The following is a 16,914-nucleotide window of genomic DNA, read 5'->3' as shown; positions in this document are numbered from 1 at the left end:
AGTATTTTAAATCACAACAACCACATTTGAAAACAGAATTGTTTTAGACACTCATTTTATTATGCTGAATACATCTTCAATTTAAATGCATCCATCTAATAAACTCAAGCAAAGTTGTTATTTCCAGTGCATTTTCCATATTGAAAGTGGTCTCGAAATGTAAATTCACCAAATAAATGTTTTAGATAAGACCTATCCACAAGTACTCTCCTGGCTGGCCTCTTCAGTGGGAGTTGGTCTTCATTTAGATATTCCAATTAGTCCATGCTCTCTCACAAACACCACTAAACTGAAGTTAAACCTGCCTCTTTGGAGGATTAATTTAAGATCAAATTTAGACCTAGAGTAGCTCTAGTCGTCCGTCTTGCAGTTGGCTTTGTTTAATCCAGAATAGCTTTAATCTAGGACTATTTTAAACTGAGTCTGTGCAAGTAGCTTTGAATTAATCCAGCTCAAACAGGCATTTTAGTCTCGGACTAGGTTTACGCCTTGTCTGTGAAACCGGCCCACATAGAGAGTTTTGTGGGTTTGATCAACTTTGTCTCAACTCATTGAGCGATAGCATGAATGTAACCAACATTCATGTATATGGAAAAAGTTATGCACTGTAGCTTTAAGTGATTTGTGCCTTCCAATGACATGCATGCAAAGTACCTTCTTTGATCTGGGGCTCCACAGGATGCCACCACTGGAGTGTCCTGGCTGGACCGACGTACAGCAGATAGAAGAAGAGAGGGGGCAGGAAGGAAAGGGGGGGAAAAGAGAAACAATGCAAATTATCTGAAACATAAATTTAGCAAATAAAAAGCAAAGAAAACAACCAATCAGTTTATAAAGCAGTAACTGTGGAGGCACCTCAGACGAGATGGATGATTGTTATGTGTGTGTGACTGTACAAGAGCAATAGTGTGTGGAGAGGGACACAAAACAGGTCACTTTCAAATGAATATCCATCAAGGGAGAATTAAATAGGTTTCTAATCTGTGCATACATATTTAGCATCTCAAACGAGAACTCCCTTGATTACACAAATAATGACACGTTCCAAAAACTGTAACTGAAAAATTCATTTGAGCATTGCACTAATTGCATTTAAATACTGCTCCGAAATAACCTTAGATCAGGCATTGTTTAATTACTGGCATCTAAAGACTCAAGTCTTATACTGTATATAGTGTTGTTGATGGGAAAATAACAACAGTGTAAGCACACTCTTAAAGGTGAAGTATGCAATTCTGGAGAAAGCTAGGTTGTCAAACTCTCTTTTGATAAAAATCAGTGAATAACCCGTCACGATTCACCACCTATCTGTACTTTGTGCGTGTACGGTGATAAAAAATCCATCGTTAATACACCGCCTGTACAGGGGCATGTTGCTAGCTACAGGGCCTACTTTGTTTACATACCCTATGATTACATACTAGTTTACAGATTGTGAGGAGATATTCACTGATTTTGACAAAAAGTGATTTTGACAACAACCGTTCTCCAAAATCGCTGACTCCACCTTTGAAGTGTTTTTATTTATAATTGATAATTCATTCATATCCTGTATACATGAAACCCCACCAGAGTGAACACCCAGGCATTCTGAAAGAGCTTGTTCCGCACATTAGCACTCAAGCCACCATGTCATTCAGTCCCACTGCCCCCATGACCCTTTCGCCTTAACTCCTTTCCCTTGGTTTGCAAACACAGAGGGAAGAAACAGCAAAATGTGTTTCCTGAAAGGGGAGGAGAGGTGGAAAAAAGCCCTATATCCTGCCCCGAGAATCACCGCCACCACCCCACAACCAGAGCCGGCCGGCCGCCACTGGCCCCTTTCTGCAGAGGCAGCAGAACCTTCTCCGAGAGAGGGAGTGTCTGTCTGCCAACTCAAACAGGGCTGGCTCTTCTCCTCTCACCGGGCCGCCCCATGTGGGCCTGGCCGGGGGCTTCCTGAGGGCTCGCTGCAGCTGGAGCAGCTTTGAGCCAATGTCACAAGCTACTGTAAACTCTGCTCCTTCTCAATCAAAGCAGAAACAAACCCCACCTAAAACACAACAATTCATTTTTTTTGTTCCACCAAATCCAAACTTCCCACAAATGAAAAAAGAGAGAGCACACACAAGGCAGAGAGGGCAAACCTCTGTTCCCAAACAAAACGCCAAGAGACCAGGGGAGTGACATGATTCAGCTCTGGAGGTTTAAAAATACCAGCAATTTGGAAATGATTAGAGTCTTATTTTATTGTTGGAGAGCCTGACACAGGAGGAGAGGAAACCAGAACAATCAAGCCCAGCTGACTGATTTTTTTTTTCAGCTGAATTTAGAAACACTAATTAGTTTTTTGCTCTCGTAAAGCCAACCTGAAAAACGACCAATTAGAAAGTGAAAATGAGACGTGCAGAGGAAACAAGAGCTTGTCATTTACCGTTCGAGTCCCCACATGCACAACTTTTAACGTGATGACTTTCACACAAAACTGGAGATGATTGGCAGGCCGCCTACTAATAAACCTGATGTCACGTACACACCCATGAGCAGTTAATGGCACTTTACATCAAACTGCTTAGTTAAAAGAGAAACTATTACAGATCTGTATTATAGCCACATCAAACCAGGCTGAGCAGCTTGGGCATGCAGATGTCTGAAGCACCATGGCTGGGGGAGAGGACACAGCCCACCAGGGTGACCACAGCACCAGCTGCTTTCAGCTTACACACTTACAGGGCCAAAACATTAGCCTTCACAGGTGCCTTGTTTTGATGAATTTCCTCTTTCAAGGGTAGTGAAATAAATTCCTCCACATGTAGAATGGATTCATACAAACAGAAGGGGCTGATGCCTTCATGTAGTACATATATTTCCAGGGATATGGCACTTCAAATGAAATGTAATGTCAACTTCAAAGCCATACTTACAAAAGTAGGAAGGATTTAAAGTTCTGATGCATTTAAGGACACTTTTAATAAAGACCATTTATCATAAACTCACATTAATATACTGTAACAATAGCTTTGAGAAGTGTGTATACACAAACAAAGTGCGTATTTGTCACATGACGACCCCTCTCCAAGTAATTAAAAGGGCAATATAACATGTAAGACCTTTGTAAAGGAAGTGCAATACTTTGCAGCTATATTCAATACTTTTAAGGCCTTATTTTGAGAATGTTAAAAGCAATGCTTTTGTAATACTTTTAAGACCAGCAGGTATTTCTCACACATTCAGTAGATTTCTCCTGCTGCGTGGTGTTGGTTAAAGTTTAGTCAGACTTTAGAAATGAACGTAAAACTTGGAAAATTATACTCAGGAATTTCATTGCTATTCCCCCGTTCAAACAGTGGCAAAGTGTTCCATCACTGTCAGCGTGAAGACGGATGGGCTGTCAGAGCCTTCCCCATGTCCACTATCCAGCTCCTGGGCCGGTGAAGTGGCTGAAAAAGGGTCCGGCGCTCTACGCTTTCCAGGGCCCTGCCGCCTTTTACTGGGAGTAATTCTCAGATGCCAGGTCGCTGCCAACGTCCTTGCAGCCAATGGCAGAGAGGCCAGTAAGTTCACATCAACTGCAGAGTGTAACTGCACTGAACATCTGCTCATGAATGAGAGCGCTTGCCCACTAAATCAGTGAGTTGAGGCCGCGCTGATGAAAAATTCAACGTTCTCCTGGCTTGGCACGCTTGTTTTGCACAATTCTCATGAGCCCCCCCCCCCCCCCCCTCCTCCACCCCCAGAATCATATTAAGAGAATTTTCAGCAACGGCCCTGTGTATCTGAGAGAACAGCTGGCACTGAAAAGGGATCTGCTGCTGGGGCGAGAGCTTGGGGACTTCACACGAGATCTTGCCTTCCTCCTACCCCCTTTGTCCTTGAAGAAAAAAAAGATATCAGTGTGAAACACCCAGGTAATAATAAAAAAAGCAAGAGGCTACATTTAGCTGATTGCACCGGGCGAGTGTGCTACAGTGGACAGAGCATAACCAATGAAGACGTGAATGGATATGTGGAGTGGAAAGACAGAGGGGCAATTGTGACAATAAGTAGCTCCCTCAGGAGACCTATTCACTACACCTCTCCTTTGTTTGGCTTGTTTAGCTCATTCGAATGAGAACTAGGAAGGATCTGCCCCCCCACCCCACAATATGGAACCAGTCTAATCAGAAAGAAGAACCACAGTCTGTTCATCAAAGACTTTGGAAAGTATGAAGGCAGTCCCACAAGCCTGTCCTTCAATTGCTGCAATGGGTCACCTCATAAGTTTATGATATATTTTGAAAGACAGAATTGATCAAGTATTTTATTGACTTTTAGCCAAGCAAAACAATTTCACTAGAATCTAAAATGTAGAAAGTGGAGATTTCCAGTGACCTGATCAGAGGCTTTCCTCTAGAGATGATGCAATAGTTTCTCTTACTTTTTTCTTTTTTTACTTTGAGGAAGTGATGACTGCTAGCAAACACTAAGAATAAAAGATTACACAACTCTGTAATTTCACTTCTGTCTTTCTGTCAAATACAGTTAACAGATTTCTATATGTCAGCAGCACAAAACAAAACTTGAGTGACTCTACGGAACTTTATCTCTCACTGTTGCTTTGATCCTAATCTTGGTTGCTTGGTTTTCTAACGCGATGCATCATGTGGAAGGCAAAAGGCAGCAGTCCAAAAGAGATCTGTGAATATTATATTGCCGTAGAAAAAAGCAAAGAGGATATCTGGAGAGAGAAGCTCATTTAACTGCTGACAAATGACGGCACTTTGTCTTCATGACAAGACGCCTCCTTCATCAAATGTCCAACTTCACATGGAAATAGGAAATCCTACATTATCACACTGACAAACAATTACAACCATGTCATTAGCAGCAACCCCGGGCCTGAAACCATTAGGAAAACACAATGTGACACACCGCGCTAACCATCAGAAGAAACACAGGATGTAGATGAAAGGAGGCTAGCAAATCAATCACCACAGAAAACAACCTGATGCTGGCGCTTTTGGGAAGGGTCTTAAAGTTATGAGGGGAGATAACTTTGTCCCTTTTTGTGCCAACTAAATAAATCACAAAATAATCTTGTGCAATCAAAGGCTAAATAAAGATGTATGCCTGCATTGATGACAGAACAGTGCTTGCCTTATATTAAAAGTCAAGAATTTAAGAGGAGTTTCTCTTCTAAGTGACTTAATCAGATACAAACTAGCATTAGTATCTTTTTTTAATACATCTGGCAGTGTCAGCAAGCAAATGAAAAAGCTGCCCTGTGTAAATATGACTGCTTACTTCTAACACAAACAATGTTGACACCTAAATGTAATTTCAGCAGGGACATCCAACTGAAAGCACACCGGGGGTAATATAATGCTCTTAATGAGAATTCCTTCTAGCTTGAAGACCTTGGCGAGATAGCTATAATGCATGGCTTCTCTTTTTAATAAAATAATTGTTACAGTTATTAAAGATGAATCTCATCACAATCGAGATGACAAAATAATTCATTACCAAAACCAGGGGCTTTAAATAGCTGCAAATTATGAAGCCCTTCCACCACCCCCCAACCCAACCCTCGAAAAATACACTTCCAGATAATGGGTTCGTTATTTCATATTAATATTAGATATGTGCTGCCCTTGAGGAGAGAAAAATTGCAAACTGTCCATTGAGAAGTTAACAGACACACAACACACCCTGACCCCGTACAATACATAATCCATAGGGAAACACCTATCAATAGAGAACAACCTTTTAAATGATATTAATTTAATTCTGTTTCAAAATATTACAAACCTTATTCTTGTTATTACTGATGTGCACGTATAGTCATCAATTATACTTTATTTTATATTAATTTTTTATGTCCAAACCAACCCTTCAAAGAATTTGAAGCTGGACAATTTGCATCATCATTGGCTACATTTAATATCAATCCCTCAAAGTAATTGTGTTAATTGCGATGCCCGATGCTGGTTACTATACATGCTCATGCAAACACACTATGTTCATGTTGTGTGCTTTTAAGCGTTTTGTGCTGTATTGTGTCACAAGATACCATAGCTGCATCTTCAAGTATCTTACTTAGTCTGACCAAACAATCAAAAAATGATTAATACGTTTATTCAAACTATTTTAGCAGTAAATCCAACCACATGCTACACTCGACTTGAACCTGAAGTGTTTCTCCTCAATGTGTGTGAGAGTGAGTGTGTGTGTGTGTATTTGTGTGTGTGTTTGTGTCACCGGAGAAAGTACTGGAACACATGTTTGTACAAACTCGCACCCAACCCCCCCCCCCATTCACAGCTCTCTCTCTACCGGTGTTATTTATGTATTCAAAAGAGATAATTTACAGTGATGGCATGGAAACTTCCCAGCAGGCCTTTTAACCTGTCGTTTTTCACTCTCCGCAGCAGGATGTCCAGAGGAAATGCTTTATTAAGATCCTGCCGACATGAAGAGCTGCTGTGACTTACTGGTGCATTACTGTCTAAAAGGCAAAGTTATTTAGACCAATAAAAGGCTAATATATTGTCAGAGTGGAATTACACAGAAGTTATCTCTGCCTTAATAACATCACCGCAACCCCTGATGTTGTTTAGATCAATAAAGCCCATTAAAGTACAGACCTCAAGCGCAGATAAGACTGCAGTGCCACAGCAAAATACTGGCATCTGAGAGAGCAGATGTCTTTCACTGGCAAACACAAAGGGGGCTAGAATGAGAAACATAACTTCCAATTGGACACCATAAAAACTTTAAATCCAATGAAGTTCATTGTGTTTGCCTTATTGAGTCTGCTGGCAAGACAGATAAACAAGTGGATTTCAGATATTTGTCAGACAAGGTAAAGGTGTGTTTGGTGGGGGCTAACCTGTAATATGGCCCTCAGGTCCATACTGACTTTAGGAGAGGGGGCCAGGTTTAAGAGACAAACAACATGTTGAAGTAATATACTATCTTCATCCTCTCCCACTCATACAAATGAGTTGAATGTTTCCATTTATTTTCAATCACTGCCACAAATCATAATAACAATCTGGTGGGAGGATGAAATTGTAAGGAGCCGTGTATGCACGTGATATATTCAACCAACTTTTGACAATAATTTGCATTTATATATACAGTATAGAGAGAGTTATAAACAAAACCGAGGAAAAAAAAGTGCCCATGTCTAAATCCATGAACGGTGTGGTCAGGTCACCAGACTATATGTTGTGAAGGGGCTTTCCCATTCTCTACAGTGTCCACCAGGTGATGCACTAAATCATCTGTGGTGCCCCCTGAGGTGTGCTGCTGACCACAGGGTGGACAGACACTCCCTCAAACCTCTGCCCCAAGTTATGATGACTTCTCAGAAAGGAGAAGAGGACTCAAGAGAGAAAGAGAGTGTGTGAGTGTGTGTGTGTGTGTGTGTGTGTGCGTGCGTGCATGTGTGTGGGTGTCACCGTAAGGACTGCAGGCAGCGTTCACGTGCACTAAATTGCAGCACACAGAGACACCACAGGAAACCACAGGAAACAGAGTTTTGACGCTATCTCTATAAGCACATGAAATGACAAACAAGACTTTTTTTTCTTTTCTTTTTTAAAGTACAGCATGTCCCCTATGGCTTATACAGCGTCAATAGGATGTTTACAGACACCAAGCCGCGCAGGTGGGATAACTGCGGTGAAAACAGTAACGATGTGATAAAGAAAAACTAGCGACAGGCCTTTTAGGGTTTCTGGTGCTTTTTGTGCCCTCTCACCTCAGTGTACTTCAGAGGAGCAGATATACTGTAACTTTACTGTAAAGTACTTCCTAGACTGCCCTGACAATCTCTTTTCATCCTCTTTATTCCTTTCTGTTTTCATCTTTGTGTCATGCTTCACCTTGCTTGCGCTCGTTGTCTAGCAGCTTTAGTCACTGTAACATACAACACCAATTCTGAAAAAAGTTGGGATGTAAAACGTATATAAAACAGAATGAGATCATTTGTTTATCCCTTTTCACATACAATGAAGTTGAAAAGAATACAAGGCAATATATTTCATGTTTTACCTTATCTATTAAATAGAATAAAATTCGTAAATATATGCTTATTCTAATTTGATGCCATCAACACATTTCAAAAAAGTGTGGACAGGGGCATTGAAAGATTGGGAAAGCAGTAGAATGTTAAAAAAAAACCTGTTTGGAATATTACTCACATTAACATGTTAACTGGTAACAGGTGATATTATCATGAATGATATAAAAGGGGCATCCTGTAAAGATTTAGGGTGTATTCACACATGCCGTGTTTAGTTCGGTTGAAACGAACTCAGGTGCACTTGTGCCTTCGGTGCGCATCTTTCAGGCAGGTGTGAATACAGCAATCGCACTCGGGGGCAGACCAAACAAACGCTCTGAGACCCAGCTGAAGAGGTGGTCTCGATGCACTTCCAAACGCACTCTGCTGCAGTTCGTTTGTGGTGTGAATTTGTCCGGACTCGATCCGACCCAAATGCAGGAAGTACTGCAACTTTTCTTTCTTTTCATTTTTAATAAATTGCCGTTTGCTTCACATTATGGGAAAGTGTTGTTGTCGCCATTGTTAGGACGATAAGTTGTGGTTTGACCGGGAGCCCAGAACAATATATTACATTTGATCGAGAGGACGCGTAAAAATGCTGAATGTGTTCAGCGATCAGATGAAGGAGAGGGGAGCGTCTCCCGCACAGTGCCAACAGGTTCACGCTGCGCAAGAAGTGTGTGTTTTTATTTTGCTTCCCATGTTACGGGACCGTCAATACTATCCCTGTGTCAGTTTGGAGCTGAACTGCGCCGAACTGACACCCAGCTGATACACAGCTTAATCAGCTGAATGTCGGCTTGAGCCTATTCTTCTCGCAAATACAGTAAAAATTATCACATCGTAGACTACAAGCCACATAGCGTGGCATTGTCATAGGGCTTCATATTATAACCATATGAAACAACAATAATTTAATGTTTTTCTTCTTTATTTATAGGCTAGATGCAGGCCTTTTTATTATTTTTAACCCCATATTATATCAATGATATATTTTGCAGTTTTTACTTCGTGCTTCCTGCTTCTCGCCACCCCAGAATGTCTGTCCAATAAATGAATGACCTCAGATCACGTGTGGTTTTGCTTCGTAATGCTGGTTCACTTATAAAAGGGGCAATATGAAAGTGGACCACACCAAACAAACAAAATCTAAACTCTATTTGGTCTGGACCAAAGCAAGTGAACTAGCGGGCTTTCCCTGTGTGAATACACCCTTAGTCTTCACAAACAATAATGGGGTGAGGCTCACCACTTTGTGAAGAACTGCAGAGGAAAACTGTCCAACAGTTTAAAAACAACATTCCTGCAAATAATTTAAGGATTTCACCATCTATAATCTATAATATAATTAAAATATTTAGAGAATCTGGAGAAATCTCTGCAGGTAAGGGGCAAGGTCCATTAAAATGTAATGGCCATGATGACCTCAAGTGGCACTGCATTAAAACAATGACATGATTGTATAAAGGATATCACTACATGGGCCATGGAACACTTCAGAAAACCATTGTCAGTAAACACAGTCCGTCTCTACATCCACAAATGCAAGATAAGACTTTACCATGCAAAGTGAAAGCCATATATCAACAATATCCACCAATGCTGCAGACTTCTCTGGGCCTGGGCTCATCTGAGATGGACTGACGCAAAGTGGAACAGTGTGCTGTGGTCTGATGAGTCTACATTTCAAATAGTTTTTGTAAATGATGGACGTTGTGTCCTCTGGGCTCCAGAAGAAAAGGACCATCCAGATTGTTACCAATATGAAGTTGTAAAGCCAGTGTTTGTGATGGTATGGGGGTGGGTTAGTGCCCATGGCATGGGTAACTTCCATCTATGAAGGCACCATTAATGCTGAAAAGTACATACAGGTTTTGGAGCAGCATGCTGCCATCCAGACAACGTCTATTTCAGGGACGTCCCTTCTTATTTAAGCAAGATAATACCGAGCCACATTCTGCATGTCTTTATACAGCTTGGCTTCATAGGAACAGAGTGTGGTTACTAGACTGGCTTGTCTGCAGTCCATACCTGTCTCCTATTGAAAAGATTTGGTGCATTATGAAGCACAAAATATCACAATGGAGACCCCGGGATGTTGAGCATCTGAAGTTGTATTTCAAGCAAGAATGGGAAATAATTTTGCTTTCAAAATGTCAACAATGAATGTCCTCAGTTCCCAAACGCTTACTCAGTGTTGTTAAAAGAAAGGGGGGTGAAATACAATGGTGAACACTGCCAGGGGTAGTAGAATGGCCTAAAGGAAAGGTGGCCGACCAGTAACCATGAGGTCGCTGGTTCCATCTCTGGCACCGGACAGTAAGGCGTTACTTGTAAAACTAACAGTGGCTGGTATTACGTCTACGGTTCCCACCATCTCTACCATTGTGTCCTTGAGCAAGACTTCCTCTTCTTCTTCTATCCCATAACCCCGGAGGGTCGTTGGGGCACCACAGATGATCTGTTGACCAGCTCTCTCCATCCCTCTCTGTCCTCGGCAGCTCTCATTGCCTCACTGATTTTCAAGTGAGTCCATTCTCTGATGTTATCTTCCCATCTTGTCTTTTGTCTCCCTCGTCTCCATCCACCTTGTACGGTTCCTTGCAAGATGGTCTTTGCAAGGCCTGAGGATCTGGTGATGTGTCCGTACCACCTCAGTTTCAGTTTTTTAACAGTGGTAAGCAGGTCATCATGTGAGCCAATGGCTTGGCTGATTTTTTGCCGAACCTCCTTGTTTGTGACATGTTGGGTGTAGGAGATACCCAAGAGTCTCCTGTAGCATCTCATCTCCATGCTCTGTATTCTCCTCTGTAACTCAGCTGTAAGGGTCCAAGTTTCGCAAGCATATAGGAAGATTGAGTCGACAAGTGATCGCAGTAGTCTCACCTTTGATGCCAGACTGATGTTTTTGTCTTTCCATATGGGCTTGAGTTTTGCCAGATGAAGGATCCTGCTTGGATCCTTCATCGGACACGGTTGCTCCCAGATATTTGAAGCTGGACACCGTGTCCAGTGCCTGTCCATTGACTTTGATCTCTGAGAGGATGCCCCTGTTGTTGTTGGTCATCATTTTGGTTTTCTCAGCATGGATTTCCATTCCATAGGCTTGGGAAGTAGTGTCAAGCCTTTCAACAAGGCTGGCAAGTTATTTTTCTTCTCCAGCTAGCCCATCAATGTCATCTGCAAAACGGAGGTTGGTAATCGGTCTGCCTCCTATGCTGACCGTTCCTTCATGATCTGCCAGGGCATCCGCCATGATACGCTCCAGAAAAAGATTAAAGAGAATAGGGGAGAGAAGGCATCCTTGGCGCACTCCAGTTGTTGTCCTGAACCAGTCTCCGATAGCTCCATTGTAGAGAACTGCGCTGGTAGCTTTGTTGTACAGGTGTTGAATGACTCTGACAAGGTTAGGGCTGATGTTGTATTTCCTCATGGTTGCCCACAGTGCCACTTGCCATACCTGGTCGAAGGCTTTCTTGAAGTCTACAAACACGTGGTAAAGGTGTTGTTGGTGTTGCAGATATCTCTCACAGATAATTCTGAGGTTGAATATCTGTTCTGTGGTGCTCCGCCCTGCCCTAAATCCAGCCTGTTCTTCAGCTATGATCAGTTCAGCTTGAGGTTTTAACCTATTCAGTATTATTTTCAGCAGGACTTTCTTTTTTTTTTAAGTCTTTATTGAACATGGTTAAAAAAAAATACAAACAAAAATAAAACGATTGAGCAGTAAAAAAGGAAAGAAAGAAATTAAAAACAAACAAATGGGATCCTCAGGATCCTAAGCAACAAATACATAACTCAAATAACATAGTTCATGTTCAAAAGGGATAGGAAGAAGTTAAGAAAAACTTTTCTGGTCCTACCCCCTCTTATTTTTTATAATTGTTTACAAAAAAAATAAATGTTCAGTGTGAATCAGTCAGTGTCTATGATGTTTGGCTCGTGGGTTAAACAAATCAAAACTTTTCGACAAAATAACAAAATAAAATAATGGAACAGATGAACGAAAACCATCAAATTGAAAACAGCAAAACAGAAATTCACTGCTCCAGGTCATAACAATTCAATGTTTGATTTCTGAAGAGTTTTTTTAGTTTTGATATTGTTGTACATTTTTTTAGCTCATCATTGCAGTTGTTCCACAGACTTACAGCCTTTGTCGTAATACAGTGTAGTTTTGTATTGGTTCTTCTTATAGATGGTTTGTTGAATATACAGGTTCCTCTTAACTTGTATTTGCTCTCTCTCACTTTGCTGGGATGGCTAATGAGACTGATGGTGCGGTGGTTTTGGCACAGTTGGAGATTGCCTTTCTTCGGAAGTGTGATGAAGAGTGACTAGGTCCATGATGTAGGCCACTCACCACTCTGCCAGATTTTGTTGCACATGATGGTGAGAGTGTCGATCATGGCTTCTCCCCCTGCTTGTACGAGCTCTGCTGTGATGTTGTCCATTCCGGCTGTCTTCCCTTTTTTCAGTGCTCGGACTGCTGTCTCCACTTCTTCACGGAGGATGGGGAGTTTGTCCTCTTCCTCAATGGATTGAGGACATGCCAGGACTGTGGGATCTCCACCTGCCGTGTGGTTGTAGAGCTCAGAGCAGTATTCTGTCCACCTGTCCAGGATTTTCTGTTCTTCCGTTAGGCATTCACCAGTCTTACTCTGAATTGTAGAGACTCTGGTCTGTTTTGCTCTTGTTAGCTCCTTGACAGTTTGATATGCCATCTTGGTGTTGGTGTTGGTATTCAGGCTGTTCTCTATTTCTCTGCACTTTCCCTCAATCCAGTTCTGTTTTGCTGACTGCATGCCTTTCTTGATGCTCCTGTTGACTTCTTTGTAAGCATCAGTTCCTTCAGGTGAGTTCAAGACAAGACACTTAACCCCAAAACTGCTCCAGGGGCACTGTACTATAGCTGACCCTGCGCTCTGACCCCCTCCGAAGTGTGGTAACTTGAGAGGGAATATGCGAAAAGACAAATTTCAATTGACTAATAAAGTAACTTCACTTAACTGTCCCAACTGTTTTGAAACATGTTTTATGCACAACATTTTTACAAAAAACAATGAAGTTTATCAGTTTAAACAAATACATATGATGTGTTTGTTCTGTTTTATATTGAATACGCATCGAAAAGGATTAGGAAATGATCACATTCTATTTTATTCACATTTTACATAACTTTTTCGAAATTGGGGTTGTATTATTGATATCAACAACCACGCAATTCCTTTTGGAAATAGGAGATTGTTAAGACACACCATTTAACTTAGTACTGTTCCATTGAGTTTTTACATACACTTCTCTAAGCTTTGGCCCTATAGGGAGCATAACTGAGTTACAGACCTACAGTTCTTAGCAGAATATGTGCATGCTATCTTACATTTCAGACATTTATGGAAAGCTGTTGCATTTAAAAGAAAAATGTAAGCTGGTAATAAGCAGCAATCGGACAAATGCCAAGGAGGGTACTTCAAGAGGTCTAAAAAATCATTGGCCAAACACAGCATCCTTTAAAGGACGTGAATTTAGTTAATTTAATCTAAATCATATTCAAATGTGAATAGAGAGACAGCACACACACACACACGCACATGCACACACACAGCTTTTATCAATTCTTCTCTTTATTGTGAATAATATCCCTGCTAAACTATGACATTGTAATATTAGCCAACAATAAATACATTATAGACAAAAAATTAGAGAAGAAAGAGAAATAAAAAGCCCTGAAGAGCGAGGCCATCATCTCCTGGCTCCAAGTGAAAGCATAAATAAAGTCTGGCACATCTTTTACCTTCTTCAATTATCTGCCTTTTGACATGCAAGCTGAGCACTGTGTAATTAACATCTCAGGAGATAATGGGGTCGCTTCCCACTGATCAATCTACACATATATTATTTGCTTTTTTACCATCTCAGCCTCCCGTTATTCTGGCAAGGAAGTGTTACACAAGCAAGTTTTTTTTCTTTCTGTTTGGGTGGGGGCATTTAATAAAACTCTGGTAATAGGTCTAATGACTCATCCAATTGAGCTCATCTTCCAAAACATCAATTAGGCTAAGACCCAGCTTACTCTCAAACAGAGCCTTTGCTATATCAGTAAATAACACATCTTTTTTTATTTCTTATTGTGATTCATGCAGGATGTAACTATGTTGTCATTATCCATTACAGGCATCACAATAAAGAATTGATCAAAACCATGTAGATTCTCTGAGACTGTGTCTTTAGCACATAGGTTAGTAGGCTAGGTTTAGCCCCCTAACCCAAAAACACCAATACCATTTAGACTATATTTGACCTTCTCAGCGTTGGTTAAATCCACATTAAGACATGTCTCTTTAGCGCAATATATACGATTATAACCGATTCACTTAGCATTTGTACAGCCATTTAAAAAGAGTTGTTCTACTGAACATTAAGTCAAACCATGTCTACCAATGAGCTGCTCTCACAGGCAGCAATCGCTGGTTGTCACCATACACCGCGACTCCAGTCTACATCTGTATCAGATGACAATACACAAATCAACAACCAATAAGAAAAACACCTAGCATCTTCTAACAAGTTAGGATTCAATCATTTGCTAATGTTGTATAATCACCATTTAAATGTATGATTAATGTATTATATACACTCAACAAAAATATAAACGCAACACTTTTGTTTTTGCTCCCATTTTTCATGAGATGGACTTAAAGATCTAAAATTCATTCCAGATACACAATATTACCATTTCTCTCAAACATTGTTCACAAATCTGTCTAAATGTGTGATAGTGAGCACTTCTGCTTTGCTGAGATAATCCATCCCACCTCACAGGTGTGCCACATCAAGATGCTGATCTGACATCATGATTAGTGCACAGGTGTGCCTTAGACTGTCCACAATAAAAGGCCACTCTAATCAACTGTTGTGCCAAAGCAAATGTATTCATGTAGAAAAACTTCTATCATACGTGTTGATGAACTACCAACATATAAAAACCATGTGACGATATTAGCTAAAGATTAGCCTGAAATGCTAAGTAATTAAGAGGTAGTTTTTTCTCAAATTGTGGTGGTGGGGGAAAGTGAGCCAAATGCTGTGGGGGAAAGTGAGGCACTGTCTCACTTTCCCCCACCATGAGGCACAAGTTAAGTTTAGTCTTAAACATATTTTAATGTAATATTACATAACATATGTTTTATTTTAATGTCATACACATTGTAGAAAAGCCATCATGCCAAGGAAATACACCAGGAAGACGACCTGGGGCAACCACACGGAAAGAGCACCTTCTCATCCTGTGTTCTGACCCCCAGACTGTGTTCTAATCTAACTGGTTCTATCTTTCATTTGAATCTTATTAAAACCGTTTGAATTATAATATGTTGTATTTGATTTTGTTGTATTTGACTTTTTTTTCAAAACAGCGACAAGCGACAAATCTAGCTTTTTTTCTGGTGTTATTGGTGACTTTTTTGAACCTCAAATTTTTCTGGTGGACAACCCGAAGACCCCCGCTTTTAATGTGTCCCCCCCAATGTTGAAATGAAACCTAGCCCTTCATTTATTAATCAAAATGTGTTAATTACACAATATTGGATGCAGACCAATACATGTAAACTGTAAAGACGCAAAGACACTGGCCATTGAAATGATTTCAGTTTTTTAAATTTTTTTCCTTCGGCGGCCCTCGGTCCAATGTTGGGTTCCTAAATTGGCCCTCAGCTATCAAAAGTTTGAGAACCCCTGCTCTAAACCTATTATTATTATTATTATTATTATTATTATTATTATTATTATTATTATTATTATTATTATTATTATTATTATTATTATTATTATTATTATTATTATTATTATTATTATTATTATTATTATTATATTAGCTCTATTGATAAGCAACACTGACCAAAAGTCCATTCTCAACAATATCACAAGTAATTTGACAGCGCCACTGACACCCAAGTCAAATTTCAGCCACAGACAAGTCGTATTTCTACAAAACTATTATAAATCAGCAAGATATACTATGGCATCAAGTTTGTATACAAAAAATAAGTAATTAAATAAAAAAATCACTCATCCTCCAACAATGTCTGCTATTCTAGACTGGAATGATGACTTGACTTGCCCCCTTTACACTATGTTCATGACAGAATGGGTTGTGGTTCCCCCTCAGGGTATTTGCCAGATGTTTTCAGACAACGCTCAAATCAGCCCTGAGATTTGTGTTGTTTCTAACATGTCCAGAGCTGAGTGTCTGTGCCCTGGAAGAACTTAGAGGCAATCAACAGCCAGTGCACGGGACGGGAATGCACTAATAGGAGCAATATTGAATACCCAGTTACTCTCCACTGAGTTGGCAAAAGTGCGTAATAACTGTGTCCCTGTAAAGACAACTGTTGCTAAAGTTACAGATCTGTTGATAGTAAAGGGAGATATATTGGCACTGTGGTGTTAAACTTCAAAACAGATTTTTTTTCAGCGCGCACACAGTACAGACAGGTAGCAGATCGTGAAGAGATATTCACTGATTTGGACAAAAAGTGATTCTGAAATCAAGCATGCTCCAGAATCGCTGACTCCATCTTTAAATAGATGAAACATAAGATTCTCCCATCCTCCCACCACTACATTATACTAACTATATACTGCATATACTAATTGTAGCAGAATTTTGATATATAATATCCACACTATTTGAAGGTCAATATCTTTAAAAAAAGACATTAAAAAAAAGACATAAGCTCTGTTTAAAGGAAGTGACTATAAGACAATCAGTGCTGCTGTTGTTGCTTGGGGGAGTGTTTGAGTGTATTATTAACTGAGCGCTGCCTGGACACGCAGGGGCTGTTTTACTATTTAGGCTTTAACAGATGTGCGTTTTATGTGGCAGG

At 40.3% G+C, this 16,914-nt stretch overlaps 1 protein-coding gene across 8 annotated transcripts in view; it reads right to left on the bottom strand.

Moving 5' to 3' along the window:
- Positions 1-16,914, bottom strand: part of foxp1b (forkhead box P1b) — a 222,337-nt gene that overhangs the window by 171,018 nt on the left and 34,405 nt on the right. For all 8 annotated transcript variants that reach the window (XM_080025667.1, XM_080025672.1, XM_080025674.1 and 5 more), the window contains exon 3: positions 655-702. The gene's annotated coding sequence lies outside the window, so the exon portion shown is untranslated. The remainder of the gene's footprint in view (positions 1-654; positions 703-16,914) is intronic.

Source organism: Ammodytes marinus, assembly GCF_949987685.1.
Source record: "Ammodytes marinus genome assembly, chromosome: 4".
NCBI classification, from domain to species: Eukaryota; Metazoa; Chordata; class Actinopteri; order Uranoscopiformes; family Ammodytidae; genus Ammodytes; species Ammodytes marinus.
Note: the sequence above shows the minus strand (reverse complement) of the source record. Positions and strands in the feature narration are given on the sequence as shown.